This window comes from Buteo buteo, chromosome 24 (assembly GCF_964188355.1).
Source record: "Buteo buteo chromosome 24, bButBut1.hap1.1, whole genome shotgun sequence".
NCBI classification, from domain to species: Eukaryota; Metazoa; Chordata; class Aves; order Accipitriformes; family Accipitridae; genus Buteo; species Buteo buteo.
In genome coordinates, this window is record NC_134194.1 from 18,531,462 (window position 1) to 18,547,603 (window position 16,142).

The 16,142-nt window shown below is 42.1% G+C and overlaps 1 protein-coding gene across 3 annotated transcripts in view; it reads left to right on the plus strand.

Annotated features, from left to right (window-relative positions):
* The window catches only part of KCNIP1 (potassium voltage-gated channel interacting protein 1), a 365,574-nt gene that overhangs the window by 100,574 nt on the left and 248,858 nt on the right, over window positions 1-16,142 (plus strand). The window lies entirely within an intron of this gene.

The window sequence follows — 16,142 nt, forward strand, 5'->3', positions numbered from 1 at the left end:
ACCAGATGTTTGTAAAAGGGTGGTTTCTTAAACATTCATTTCTTTATTTGAGTAGAGATATCAGTCTGACTTGTAAAGAAAGTTTAGTATATTCGATCCTTTTGGCATTAAATTTCAGGTTTACACTTGGATAAGAAAATAAAAAGTAATGGTATGACACTCAATAAAAGATACTCATCATTCTAAATGATGCTGCAGTGCACAGGATTTGAACAGTTTCTGAACAGCAAAGCAAAAATTTTATACTTTCTGCTACAAAACTTTGGCTATCATCAAAGCATCCACCTATTACTTCAAAGCTACCACTTCTAATTGTCTTGGGACATGGGTTATTTTTAACAAATCCTCATAATTTCTATTTCTAGACTCACAGGAATGGCTGCCTTTTAAACCCTTAATTTTCCTTTATTTTAAAATTGTCTATAGGCAACTGAAACATTTAAACAGTGAAGAAAACTGTACAGAACCCTTTTTTCCTCTGGGTTTTACCTATTAGCTGTGACTGAAGGATTCTTGAAGTGAGAGCTGAGTCAGGGCTGTAACCTGCAACCAGACATAGACAGAAGGTGGCCCAGTTACAATCTGGATTGATTTTCATGCTCAGTTGTGAATTTGGGGCTTGGGGCCAAACAAGAATGAAAGTCTGAATCTCATGATGATATGAACTAATGAAATTTCAGGTCTATGTATTTCTATTCTATAGGTGTTTGTGGTAAAAATGGAGTTAGTCAATAGGAAGTGTTTCAGAAGAGCTTACTAAAAGTAATGTGAAATCAAAAAAGACTTGAGTCAATTAATCGTGCACATTTTTGCCATATATCTATCGTGGACAGTTCTGACTCAATATGTCTTCGCTGGTGGTTGTGTGACTCTTTATTCATGTTACTCCTTTCTTAGACACAGTTATTCCCTATCCAACTTGTTTCATCTACTGGTCAACCACTTGTGTATCTTGTTAGGTCACCTCGATGTTGCAGTGCTCAAGTAACTCCCTGCAGCATCAGCCTCAGGTCTTTTCATCCAGTCTGATTTACCGTGTTGGTGTTCAATACGGTGTTCACCTTAATTTTTATTTTTGTTGATCAGCGTATTTTCCCTCAACAGATACAGTTTCGGGTGCTAAAGGGAGTGTGGGTTTCAGGGAGGAGTTTGCCCTGTTTGTTTGTGAGTGGCTGTGTTTGCTGTGGTGACACTGGGTCATCACCCAGCACATCAGCTGAGTGGCCCCGGGAGGAGGAGGAGGAGGAGGAGGAAGGGTGCAGCTGCAGTGGGCACATGTTGTGAACTAATGTAGAAAAATGCTCTGTGCTTCCAGTTTGTTTCACTGTAGGATTTCTTACCTGCTGTAATAAAGTGACTGTTTGGCTCACAGTTCGGTGAAAACTACAGGAGCACTATTGCAGAGTTCTCTTCCAATGCTTTCTCTTAGGAGATGATTAACTCCCAATAGCCTGATCATTTTGCATTAGGATTTGACATTCAATCTGGGTTCACCCCCCACCCCCAGATACATGACAGACTGACTTCTTTTCTTGCTGTGTGCAGTAATGAAGGGGAAAAACTATCTCAGTCCATCGAGACGGACACACTCAGGTTCCCAACACAGAGGATGGGTTTGCGCTGCGGTGCTCAGCCTGTGCCTGCATCCCTGCCTGGAGCAAGGGAGGATGCAGGTGGCACCTAGTCTGCAGGAAGCTTGGCAGCTCACAGCCACTGCCTTTAGAAAATACTGTCTGCACCAAAGTTTCCAGTCCCCGGTGGTGAATTATTATCTCTCTTCCAGCTTCCCAGCTTGCCTCACCCCTTTGTGGAGAAGAGCTGGGTTACAAATCAAAGTTTTCACTAGCAGAAACTCATTAACTTATTTTGGATACTTTATCAGAACCTCATCTCTAGAAAAAGAGATGCTCCCAAATACAGTGTCCTAAAAAAAATAACATAAAATAGTGCATTTGGCCTGTGGTCAGTTGCTCAGTTTATAGCAAATTATTCTATGACAGCTGTGACTGATGGCAGCTCTGGCCCAGTGCAGCTGGATGTGAGACAGCAACTTTGTCAGGGGTCTCCAGCAAAAGCCCCCATTTGTCTTTGGGGCTGGGGGTTGAAAGAGGCCGGTAACATCCCAGGTCGAAGCTGACTAATTAATCTTTCTGTGCAAGGATTCCCTCTGGCGTTATCCCCAAAGTCCTGCTGTGTACAGTTGTTGCCATGGCAATGATAAAAGGCTACTCTGGCTGGCTGCCTTTCTCCTCTTCATATTTTTCTCAAGAAAAAGAAAAGCTAAGACATACTTTAGAGCAGATTTGCTGCCTGTGGAAACTCTGATCTTAGTTTAAAAGTCCCCTGAGGAAAACACCCTTTCGTCTATCCCCAGCTACCTCTGCTCCCTGATGCATCACCCCGATTTCAGACAGACTGGCTTGGCTCTGGCTGAGCTGCTGGGCTACTGCTGTGAAGTAGGTGGGAATGGATGGCCTCAGGCAGCTGGGGTGGGGACTTCGATCTCCAGGGACCTACAGACACCCCCTGTGAGCTTGGACAAGTCCTTTGAGGTCTGCATGATCAAAGAGATTTAGCTCCAAAACGTCTTTATATAGATAGTCAGGCACTGGACAGGAGGTCCCCCCCCCGCCCCCCCCCCCCCGAAAAAAAAAAAAAAAAGTATTTGAGCAGTTTCAGTTGCCTTTTATCTCATTTGAACACCTAACCAGCTCTGGCACATCTTAAAATCCAAGCAGGTGCCCATCTTCTGCCTTTTCAGGTACCTAAATAGATTTTAAAAAATTGGCTCATAGTACACTTTGTTTTCTTCTCTGTAAAATAGAGTAGGATGATTCAGAAAGGATAAGGTTAATTCCTAACAGTGAGGAGAGGTATGAGGACTATTTGGGAACAAAAAAGGATCATGTATATGAAATTGCTGTGAAGTCTTTTACCCAAATAAGGTGTTCAGCAGTGACTACTACAGGCATCTTTCTATTGCCTGCAGTTCCATTACTGACATATGCTGTGACTCCTGGTTAGGAAAAAATAGCTGATGCTGAAGGATACCTTTATACCAGGTCAGCTTAGTAGCAGCACAAAGATGACAACTGACTTATGGGTTTAGGAATGAAGTCAATCCATAGGTATGCTCAGAGTAAAATCCTAGGGACTGGTATAATTGCAGCTCTGATATATCTCCTATGGTGGCATCAAAGCTTAATATGTGGAAAAATACCTCCCAATAGTTCCCTGAAACTATTCAGATACTCTTTCACTCTTCACCTCCTCAAGAGAACAGAGTTTTGTCCAGAAAGGAACATCAATGCAAATCATTCACCAGCTTCCTTGTTGCACGTCTTTCCTGCCACTTTTGCCCTGGTGAAAATGGAAGGCTTTAAGGGAATTTTTCAAATTCTGGTGGCCATAAGCCTTTTATACAAAGCTCTCAAATTCTCTCATTCTCCAGATCTGGTGCCTAATAAAAGCAGCAAAGGTCTTTCCCTGCAGCTGTGTTACCCTTGTGCCTCCCTGTGGCTTCGTCTTTTCAGAATGCATCCATCAATAGTCAGCATATGCGCTTTTGCTCTTGTAGCTATAAATAAGGCTGTTGACACCAGAAAATGTTTTCCAAAGACTTCACTTTAAAAAACAAAAACAAGTTAAGTAGGATCATTTATGACTTTGATGTTTGTATGTTGCATGTTAACATAAAGCTGCAGGACTTTATGATATCTTTGGGTTAAGTTTGAAATGATGACAAAAAGCTATGTACTCTGTAGCTTGAGGATATGTATATAGAACCTTCCAAATTTCTTTATCTACAGAAAGATAGACCTTCTGCTCACAGATCTCCAAACACTTTCTTAGTAACTGTATTTAATTTCAGAGCCTACAGTGTTATCAAGAACTGTTCTGCTGCCCTATACATGGTAACACTTCTGTGGTTATACAGCTTTTTTTTTTTTTTTTTTTAAAATAGACCCTGTCTTTTTAATTTCTTCTATCTAATATGTTCCTGCAGGGCTGTTCAAGCATCCTGGTATCACTGGGTGCATGGTGAAGAAAGACAGCTATGGCAGGCTGCTGGCCCTGCTCTTTACCTCTTGTTCCCATGTCACCTATGCCCTGTGAGGTGAAGTTCAGAAGTGTTCACATTCAAACATTGTCCCACATAAACAGACGGCTCGCAAGCCTGGTAGATGACACATCATTCCACCTACGGGCTGAACCTTTGAAAAATCTCAACTGGAGAGCAGACTAAGCTTTATATGCCTGTGTGGTTATGCCTTAGCACAAGGTGAGGGACAACTTTGTGCTCAGGGACACTCAGAAGAACTAGATCAAAGCATTCACATCAGGAGCAAAGTCGATGTGCAGAAGTTACACTTCTGTGTTTAGGGCAAGTGCTCACAAGTGAGAAGCCACACTGAGTGCTTCAGTGTTCATGTCCCTTTGTGGGGCAGAGCTCAGAGGGCCAGGCTGCACCAGGAGACAGCAGAATGGTTGTGGTTTTTTTTTTAATGTCATGCAAATGGAGAAACACAAGCAGATAAGGACTTTGGGTGAATTGCAGTTGAATGTGACTAAGTGATGCTCCCAGTAGTCTGAAGAAAGCTTAAGGAAATATTTTAAGGTATTTTCAGGAAGAACATTTTTAATCCGTAAAAGCCACCGGCTACAAAACTGAATAGAGAAAGAAACATTCCAGGCATCCTATGCTGCTTATCAAAAGAGTTTAAAATTTTTGTGCTACATACTGAAGTATACAAAGCTCAATGGCAATTTAAAAAAGAATGTGTTCAGTTCATGGGGAGGTTCTGAACAAAAAAAAACACCACCAAAGACTTTGCAGATCCTTGCCGTCTTCCAGACTGGTTAATAAATGTTACAGTCACCTGGAATGCCAGAACTCACCCTGTTAGCAGTAACTGGTGTGGAGTTTTCATTGTGGGAAAGCTATAAACCGGTGGGATTAGCAGCTTCTCGTCCCTGGCTCAATTTGGGATTGCCAGGGCTTGGGCACAGAGTTGCACAGCCTGCTTTCTTTCTCCACGTTCAGATAAGATGTGTCATGTGTCCGCTCTGGGGCTTGTTTGTTATTGCTGGTAGAGGTAAAATAATCTCACCTTGGCTTCCAAAGTTGTTTCCTATAAATAATTGGGCGTTATGTTTTGGAAGTGAGCTACAGGTGAAACCCTGCCACACTTTGCTTCTTATACTAAAATCTCTCTTTTCTGAAATGCATCTTTCTCTCATTACTGTGTCCAGGGTGGGGGGAAAAAAGGTTGGGTGGTAACGAAGCAGTGTCATAACAGGTGTGGCAACAAGGAGAGTTGGGTCAGTCCTGAACATCCCTTATTTTGTAGGCCGTCAATCAGTAAACGCCCTGGGAATGATGGAGTGAGCTTGTAATCAGTGCAGAACTGACACGTGAATCTTATTTAATCCGCTTTGACTTGTCATTTTAATGACTTGGGTTTGGGGGTGAGCTGTTGCGTAGGACTTCAGGAGATGCTGCTGCTTTTAAATTCCTGTAGTTTCATATGTTGTGTAATTGCTAAACAAGCTGTAGTCTGCAGAGTTGACTTGCTGTGAATTCTTTAGTTATTCCTCCTGTGCCTTAGTTACTACTTATATCAGTGCAGAACTCAAAAGCCACATCACAATCTACATAATGAGTTGAAAATACCTTATCAGAAACAAATTTAGATCTAAAATCAAGATTTCCCCTCATTTAAATGTGCTTTGTGTCTGCATTTCTTTAAAGTCAAATGATTTGGGGGCCCGGAAGCCTTTCTTGCTGAATTGCTTGGTATTTAGATGCTGTTTGAACCACTAAGTAATAGATCATCTGAGCTACGTGGACAGCAATATAAGACAGCTTTTCTTCTGTGCTTGACACCAGTCATCAGCTGCCTCCTGTCTGTCTTGCTCAGCTGCCATTCTCATTATGAAGAAAGATTTGGTTCTGTAGTTGACTTTTTGGATGACCAAGAACAGTGCTTATCCTCCTCCTTTTGATGATCTGGAAGAGCAGCAGGAGAGGAGATAGAGTGAACTGGAGACTATATGGCTTCTCTCAAAGTTCCCGTGGTGAAAGATCAGCAGCAGCAGCAAGTAAAGACTGTGGACTAGGTCAGGTGCAACAGCCCTTGCTTTGTACTTTGATTTGTTCCCTGGTGAAAAAAAAAAAGTCTCCACTTCTGATCAGCCCTCCTAAGCATGAAAAGCCCATGAGATGGAGCTGGTACAGGAGAAAGGGACTGGAGGACACAGAAAGGAAAGCTAGTCTCTGTTTTTGGTCATGCTTCAGTGGCCAAAACTGGGTAACTTGGCAAAGAGGAACAGAGCCTGTGTGGTAGAGCAGGAGTTACTGGCCATTTGGGGAGGTATTTAGAGTTCTATTTTAGTGCATTAATTCTGAGAATCCCAATGGATAAAATAGATTTTATTTTTTTTTTTATTATTATTTTGAATGCTAGTTGGGCCTATTTTCCACTACCCAAGCAGTGGTCAATGTGATTCAGTGTTACTGTAGTTTTTAGGGGTTTTTTGTAGTAATTTTGTTTACATCCCTTTCATACCTTGTTTCATCAACTTGTCATTACATATTAGAATAGTGAAATGTGCATAGATGACCCTTCCCGGCGCCCTCCTTATAGCCCAGTTACTATCAGCACAGCGGATGGAAGTTGGGGTACTCTGCCCAGCCCTGCTTCCCCCAGCACAGGGCTCACCCCCCATGTGCGCTTCCCAAGGCTGCCTGTTTTGTCACTGTTACACCAGCAAACCTGGGAATCAATCTCCCTTAGGAAATGCAAAATACAAAGTGCTGTTGCAGTTGACTGCACCTATCCCATTCCTGCCTTTTATAGCAAGTGTTCTTTAAACGTAGACCTTAGGGCTTTTTGATCTCATGACCCTATTTGATCATGCCTTTAGATAAGGATTACCCTGCTAGTCCAAACTCATACTGTCGTAGCATCTGGGAGGTATTATCCATTCAGGCTTGCATTTGAATGTTAGGTACTAATTTCAGACAAGTGTCTATCACTTGAACATAAACTGTGCAGCTGCAGCAGCCCCCAAATGATTATTACCTCTAAGTGGCAGCCATTTGATTCTTTTTCCTTTTTTTTATGTCTGTAGTATTTGTATGAGTACCCATGGTATGATTCATTTCCCCTAACTCCAGCTGGCTGAAAGGTAGATGTTGAGATCAGTTTTTACTCTAGGGCCCAGTTACAGTCAATGGGGTGATCCATCTCTCCAAAGGACAATCTGTCAGTGGAAAAGAAAATGGGATAAATTGCTTATTGCTCTTCACTGACTATTCTTTAGACTCAATGCCTAATTTTTGATGGGTAAAACAGGAAAAATGAATCCTAAACAAAAAATCAACGTGATAGAGGATGTTTGTGGCCCTGCTCCGTGTTACCAGTGGTTAGTAAGTATTGAAATGTGTCTCCCTGTCCCTAAGGTAGGTTCTCTGCTTGTTACTAAATGTGACCATTGCTTTTACTTCCTTCTTTTAAAGCAGTGTCTAACATTAGGCTTCAGGATCCTTCTTTTGTGGCCAGTACAGAAGAGCTCTATTTTAGAGCTCCTGAGGAACCAGTGATTCAAATCAAAACCATTTCTCTTCATCATTGGAAACGTGAAGTAGGATGCCTTGCTTAGGACCTCGTTTAGTAACTGCAGCAGCTACTAATCGAACTGCAGGGCTGTGTGCTGGAGTGGCAGGCAGCTCTCTTAAGTGTGCGGGGGAAGATTAGCTCTTTCTGGAGGCAGTTGAGTCTCAATTATTTGTTCAACTGGTGATTGCTTGCTGACTCATTCAAAATTTGACATTATTCAGCTGGGTTGGGCGTTCAGGTTGTAACTCAAACCACAGATTTTATTTTCAAAGCAAAATGAGCTGCAAACCAATATGAAGGTGTGTAAGCTTTGAGAGGCTTTGGAAAAAACTCAGCACAACTTGACCTGGGTATCTTTAAAAATTAAAAAAAAGTGCTCAGTTAAGCATGCAATTTTAGTAAAACATAGGGGTTTTTTCATCTGTATTGAACACTTTACTAACGGTTTGATGTAGTTTCTACTCAGTAGTATGCTTATTACTCAGTACTTTGTCATTCAGCAGATGTTTGGACCATTGGTTCTCTTGCATGTGATTCCTTATGTAGCAACTGCTTTACCAAATTGGCAAGTGATTTCACAGTTAGACATGGAACATGAAGGTGCATCACAAGCACACATTTCTGACCAGAAACACCTTGTATATGTGAAATGTTAGGCTCAGAGAATGGATTTTTCTTGCAGTTTCTGTGTCAGTGCTCAAACTGATCTCAGTTCTCAAAACAAGAAAAAAAGCATGTTTTCTTTGGTCTGAATTTTAAGAAGCATCTGGTTTTAGTCAAAGGATGCAGTTGTCCCAAAGGTGCTGCAACTCCTGATTTAGGGACATTCCCTAGGAGAAGTGTGTTTTACCATTGTGATTAGTGCATCCCTGTAAGTATGAGGCAAGAAAATCCCATGGAAGTTCCATGACCCATATACCCTAGCAATGAGTACTGTGGTCAGCTGGACAAACTGTAGTGTTAAATGTCTTTAAAAATGACAACCAAAATAGTCCCATTTATTACTGAGGTTGCCTGTCCCCTGATCCTTGCATATGCCTCAGTCTTAGGAGTATGTTAAAAAACGTGGCATGTACTGGGAGGGGAGCTCTTACATGTGTGTGTAAGCAAAGGCAATTTTCAGATCCCTGTTTCTAGCTTAGTATTAAACTGATTTTTTTTTTTTTTCCAAATGATTTGCCTTGACTTCTACTGCACACATTATGGTAAATCATTCCTGTTGACTTGTGTTGTGACTTGCACTATGTTGCTGTTAAAAAATAGTCATGCCTCATATCTGTGCTCAGAGCTGGTTTCATAGGCAACACAACACCAGGCAAAGAAACAAGTGCTCCTGTGCATGAGCAGTAGCTCTCCAGCGCGCCGTCCTGTTCCCCACTTCTACTTTCAGCTCAGGTCTCCCATTTGTCCTCAGTGTCTGTAACCTTATTATCTGGTGACGATGATCTTCACCTCCACTGTAAAGTGCGCTCCAGCCATCTTTGACTGCTGCCTTGACTGCAGTCACTTCTTTTCTGGACATCAAATCTCAGTTTGTAGGATTTCTGCATGTGGAGGCTGATGCTGTTTCTTCTCTCAGGTTCATAACTTTTCCTAGTAATTTGGTAGCTCATAAACTAGCAAAATGGATGTGGTTACTACCTGGTAAGGGACAAAGCTCTGGACCTCAGGAAACAGCTGTTTTGGAAAGCATTTTTCTAACCTTACAATTAATTTTTGACAAATAATCTTAGATTTCTTGAAAACAGCACATATTACAGTAAGACCTACATACCAGTGCATGAAGTGAGATTTCAGGTAGCTATTTTCTTACTGAATGCAAAAGTGCCAAATGTTTCTATGTAGATGAGGATTTCCCTCCAATTATTTTGTTTTGCTAGAGACACAGTGGTGTTTATTCACGTTGGTGTAATTCTAGTAACATAAAATGAACTACACAAATGTCTGATTTGCCCTGTGAAGATTTGGACGTACCTGACAGGGAAATATATTTAGAATTAGAGTTTTTCTGATATATATACAGCACAAGAAAGATAAGGCTGTTGCAGGGAGAAGACTGTATGCTCGCGCTTACTTTCATTAAAAAAGAATCAACAAAAATCTTGTTGTTCTGAGCAGTATCTTGGGTTGTACTCTTCTAGATCCATGATGGTTACATCATGCTTTCATACCATTTGTGAGAGTAAGCCACAACTTTTTTTCCTACAGGCACTGGCTTGATTTTTTTTTGTTGTTGTTACTGTTTTTAAACTACATCATAATGTAGGTTTATGAGAGGAGAAGCCTTGGGGCAATAGACCTCCTTCTCCTGGTACATACAGAGCTTGGGAGATGTGAGCATTTTTGTTCACTAAGTGATAATTCATAAGCATGATGAATGAAAATGCGAGAATAGTGTTCCTGTAGGTGCATATATTCAGAGGCAAAGCAGCAGCACGGAGATGATCTGAGCACCATCTCACCTGGGAGGAGAAAAAGGCAAAGAGGTCCTGGGTACCAGCAGAAGCACATTGTGGGGTGGCTGCTCGCCCATCCCATGTTTCTCGAGGGCTTTGGTAGGGCAAAGCCCAAGCCCAGTTCTCGTGCTTCTGGCATGCAACAGCAGTAGCTGGGTTATCTTCTCAGGAGACCCACGAAATAGTGATACATCTTGCGGGCCCAGTTGGGTATGCTTTGCAAGAAGAAGCCCGTGAGGGCTCCCAGGGTGCCCAAGTGCTTCTTGCCGAGTGAGCCCGTCCCCTTCTGCTCTGGGAACACCTTGTGTCTCCATAGCTGAGAGCCCGGGGGAAACCTGGGGGGAGTGCAGCCCCTAGGTCAGTCTGATAACATTGTCAAATTGAATTTATAGATGTAGGAGAACTCCTAGTTACACCAGATTTCTGTTGTCAGTGAGAACAAGAGGCAAGCTCTGTGCTACAGAGGCACTCCCTGTGTCGGGCAGCACGCTGCTGCTTGTCTTCTGTTGAAACAACAGATTTCCTTGGGAATGGAGTTAATACAGTGTCTAGGTGAAGCATTTCCAGTGTAACTGCAACCTCTATCAAAATATGTCTTTTCCAGATTAAGTATTGTCCACAAAGAGATCATTTTTCTATTTCTTCTTCCCACTTAAAACCTTCATTTTCTGTGCTTGCTGTCTGAAAGCACATGGCACTGCAGCCCTGCTGTGACCATAGTGTGTTCAGAGAGGGGGAGATAAAATGTCAAAGACCTTCAAAATATTCACAGGCTACTGCTGGGCTTCCCAAACTTCACAAGGATTTTCTGGATAATTTCATCAAGACTGCTGCTTTTTCCCCTGGGGATTATATCGGTAACGTTACAAGCTCCATGTAGCACAGGTTCAAGGCTTTCAGGACACCAACTTGATATACACTCCCTAAACACAGCACGAACTTTTGGCAATCAGCCCCTAAAAGATTAGAATATTATTAAAAAGCATTTGCATTAAAAAGCATCTACCAAACCGAGGAACATCCCTATGCCTGAAGCCTCGTCAAAAGTCCACCTGAATCTAGACTGCAGTCAGCTCCCCAAGCCCCTGGACTGCAGGTCCCCTGGAGGAACCGAGACCATCCAGGCTTTGGGGCAATTTTAATGTTTGACATCTATATCGAATGTTTTCTATCGTCACTTCAGGTGGAGTGATGGAGTTTGAAAGCTGACATTGGGGTTAGGACCAAGATTAGAGAGAAAATTCCTAAAGGAGGGGAGTGTGTGCTCTCACCCCATCACACTCTCCTGTTGCATTGCTTTCATTGTGCTACTCTTGCTCCTTCCTCTTACAATTGTCAATGCTGTTGTTCAGAGACCACTGTCATCTTGATTAGCTGTAATTAGGAGTAGAAATTACTGTCCAGCTAATGTCTATTGCTCTAAAAATGTATTGTGTTTTTCTAATGTCATTTTGGAATCCTGGGCAGGAAAACAAATTTTTCTAACTTCAATTTATTAAAAATGAAAACCCAGCTCTGTTCTGGATTACATAAGAAATTATCACTCTTCAATTGCAGCATATATTCTTTGAAGCTGATCATATTTGAAAATGTTAGCTAGATGCAAGCTGTTATTTCCTAACCCTCAGCAGAGTTTACGGCAATGTCGCTGTGCCTGCTTCATACGTGAATTAAATGCCCGTAGATTGTTGCCCTTCTGCAAATGAGAGCAAACGAAGCAGCTTTAGAGAGAACCATTTTGGCATGACAGCACAACTTATTTTCCATTTTCAGGCTTTTTAAAGAGCTCCAGGCATGGCCACATTTGTCTCAGGTCAGGCTTTCTGTCTGCCCTCCCTCCCTCCCTCTGCTTTCATTTAGGCTCTTCCAGTAGTTGCCAGCTTTGCCAAGCAGTTATCTGTATGGGTTTGTTGCCACTTCTTTATGGTATAGAGCTTAGGTGAAGGAATGGGTAATATAGATCTCTATTACAGACTGCAACCCAATTAACTACTTTGTTTTTAAAAATTACTAAAAGGTTCAAGAGTGGTGTTCATCTGCTTCAATCTCATCTTTACCTTTGCAGCTACATTGTGCATCTCTCCTGAAATCTTGTTCAGCTCACCTTCCTTTGTCCTCTCCCCCCAACAAGCTTTTATTAATTCTTTGGTTGTGTTGCAGAAGCCAAGAATTATGCTATTGCTTTTGATTAAGAATCACACTTTCCCAGTTATTTCCATGCACTTCTTTATAAAGAGATTTTGCAGTAGCCATTAATTCTTCTTAGCCCATCCTCCATGTTGTACAGAGTGATTTCAGAGATGAACGTGCTTCAGTTTAGTGTTGATACAACCATTTACTGTTTTCTGTGCTGAAATATAGGCTAATGTATCAGATAATGCTACCCAGTTCCAGCAGTTTTACTCCTGGCTAGGCAGGGGCTTGCTGTACAAACCCTAATTGCTTGCACTGTTTTTAAGACTAGAAAGTAAGTTATGTTAATCACTTCTTGCAAATAGTTTCAAAGTTAGAAACCATTGATCAATAAAGGTGTGAGAAAAGACTGGGGCCTTCAGGGAACAAGTAATACATTCATTACTGTGAACAAATTCAATTCAAGGAACGAATCGATGTCATAACTTGCTAGCAATGTATTACATACTGTCCCATACAATCTAGTGCAGACCAGGCTGGTATTTCTTTCATGTGGTATGTGAAAAATTATTGTCCTTTCTCCAGTGAATTGCTGTTTGATATTTTCTGCAGAAGAGAATATGAAACAATTATGAGAGGGTCAAATGCTGCCCTTCCCTGGGCACGTGGCTGGCTTGCTCAAGTCCACAGCCTACCTGCCAGCATCTCTCCATGTACCTAAATCCCGTATTGATGAGAGCCCTGCAGAATGTAATACAGAGTGGCAGCCCTGAGCCACTAATACCAACAGCAAGATAAGTGCATTACATATCACAGAAAGGATTCAATAAAAAAAAATTAAAATATATGGCAATTATTTAGAAAGGAAGAAGGCTGTACTGGGGGTTGCCTGCTAGGATGCGCATAACCTATTTACTGTGCAGTGTTACAGTCTCTCAAACTCTTCTGAATACAGATCTCAGTTAGTCTCAGTTAGCTTTTCCCAGATTGTTCTTTCCATGTCGGCGTCCCTTCTGCAGCACCCGTGCTCTGCTTGCAGGGAGAGCCGAGCAGTCCTCGCAGGCAGCTGGCAGGAGCCTCTCTGGCCCAGCCTGTCTGGGAGAAGGGACCTTGACAGGCACCCATCCATCGTCTCACTCCTTCATCTCAAGTCTGCCATCAATGAATATGTGGCATCCATTTCTCACGTGCGAATAATTTTGAGGGGACCTTTTCTTCCTCTCTTCCCTCCTTAAAACGAGTATGTCCTTTTTTGGAAACCCTGGAAAAGGGTGTACTTTGATCTACACTGTCCCAATGGCAAGCACACAGCAAAAATATCAGTTAATCAGTGAAAGGTCTCTTATTCTGGAAACTCCTTCTGCAGGTTTTATTAATGTCTTTTTTGGGTGCCTTCTTTCTGAACTAGATAGTACAGTAAAAAAACCCAAACCAGAAAATTTCTGGATTATTTTCCAAGTCTACCGTTACACTACAACATATCTTGATCAGCCTCGGCTTCACAGTATTTTTTTTCCCCTGTACAGATAGGAAAGTCATTGAAAGTCTGCTGGAGAATATATCTATGGGAGGATTTGAGAAAACATTTTTCTCAGAACCAGTCCAAGCTCTATTTACTATTGAATGCCATCAAGTTAAAAAAATTCAAACCAACAAAAAAAAACCCAAATCCACAAAAATTGCTTTTATGTCTGATGTGAACAATGTGCAAAACTGGGTACCTTGTATGGACGTTCAACCTACCTTGTGTTTTTATTATTCTTTGGATTCTTTTTCTTCAAGGGAATGTGACACATGTTGGCCACACTAATCCCCTTTTATCATCTCATCCCTCTAGGTACAATCAGACTTATAATGATTATTGATTAAAACATTTCAAAACCTAATCAATGTCTGGGAGAGATGTGGTTAAAGTTTTTCAGTGTGGGGTAGTGGAATGGAGTAATAAAGAAAAAAAATCATCCCACAAACTCTTGTTTGCTGCTGGGGGTAAACAGATTAATGTATTCATTAGGCTGAAAAGCCAGACAATGAAAAAGTGAGTGAAACAAATTAAATTATTCAATGTGTGTAATAAATGCATTAATCAGACAGCATTAGACCCCATCAGCAAGGAGTTGAGTGTCTTCTGTGCTGACTTATTATTGACTGATTTGCTTGAAGCCCGAATGCTAAAAAAAACCCCTAACCAAATATGAAAACACAAAAAAATAGCGCAGAACTTAGAAGCATTTTGCACAAACTGGGCTCTTTGTCACGGTTTGCCCACCATATGGTTGGGCTCAGGTTCGCTTTGGTTTTTCCTACTTTGCTGCCATTGTGCATGGTGGGATCCCCATGGGAGATGGTGCAGTTAAGGCTTCCCCTCCTTGTGGTCCTACTTCCACAAAGGACAAGGTGAGGTGTTTGTGCATCAGCTCAGGAACGCCAAAGTTGCCGTGCGAGAGCCAAGAGCAGCTGTAGGGCCGTGCTGGCTGGTCGGGCACCCACCTGTAATTCTGGTCTTTCAGTGGCTTTGCTTTTAGAGCTGGTCAAGGATATGTGAGCGAAGGGGCAGCACATTTGATAACCGGGTCCTGCTGCAAGGCGTGGGGTGAGAGTAGGGCAAGGTCAAACCTTGCCCATCCCACGGTGCCCGAGGTGGTGGTGAGCACGTCTCCCTGCGCTGCGGCCAACGGCACAGGGCTCAGCTGGGCTGGTGCGAGAGGCGGCTGCACGGGGTCCGGGGGGCTGAAGAAGGATGGAAGGATGACTGGGCACGCCTGCAGTAATGAAGGACTTCTTCAGGCTTGGGATGCCAGTTTTATTCGTAAATAATTATATTCACTTTTAAGTCTTCATAGCTTGTGCTGTAACTTTTTACACTGTTACCCATAGTAGGCTCCAGTACCAGTTGTATGAGCTTCAGTGTTGACATTTCTGCAGAAAATTTCTCTGTATTTCAAAATCTGTCATTAATCCAAATTGGTAAACAGAAATTGAAAAATAAAAATCTAAAATGATTGTAGTAAAAAATGTCTTGAAGCACAGCAGATAGTTGTTAAACTTTTTTTTTTTTTTTTAACTTTCTATTAATCTCTGGTGGTGTTTGTGCTTTGTGACATGTAAGCAGTGATGTCCAGCCAGGTTTGAGAGCTTGGTGGTCACCTTGTCGTGTGCTCTGTAAGAGAGTTCAGCATGTGCTTTGCGTAAAACTTTTAAGATCTTCCTGGACTAGTTATTAGACTCTGTATTGGTTCTAGCAGGGCCCAAGCCTGCCAACAAAACACAAGATTTGGGGTTGGTGGTAGAAGCTGAGCTGTGTCATGGGCATCAGCAGGGTTAATGACTGCCTGGGGCTCTCCCTCCCTCCCAACACCTCTTCATTCAGCAGATTCGTGTTTTGCTGCTCCACAATGTAACTCCGATCTCTTAAGACAACATTTCAGTGGTTTCCACCTCTAACTGAAGGGATAAAGTACGTTGTACTATTTATTAGTCTAAGTAACAGCAACAAATCAGTGACCATAGCTAATAACAGCAATAGGTTTTGAGGGGACAGTGAGCATCAAGTATGATTTGCAAGGGCCTTTAGATGTCAATTAATTGTAGCTGGGATTCTGCTGGGGGAGTTTCTTGCCTCGTGTAATCACTGCGATAAAGATAGGGCTAGTACACAGTGGTGTGGTTTTGCCATGAGATAAGCAATGGGTTATTTCTCTTGGATTATATCCAAAAGCAGCTGAATAATGCTGAACTGGATTTCCTATCCCTTGTTCCAGCTTTGCGCCGGCTATGTTAGTACTGAAGAGCATCACATACCATCTGTCAGCACTAGTGCCCAAGTTGGCAGGGGATGCTTCGGATTACAACTGATCCAGGAAAATGTCCTCCCTCAGCTCCCCCCCAGCACAGGGTATACTGTCCAACATATTTGATGGACAATATGCAA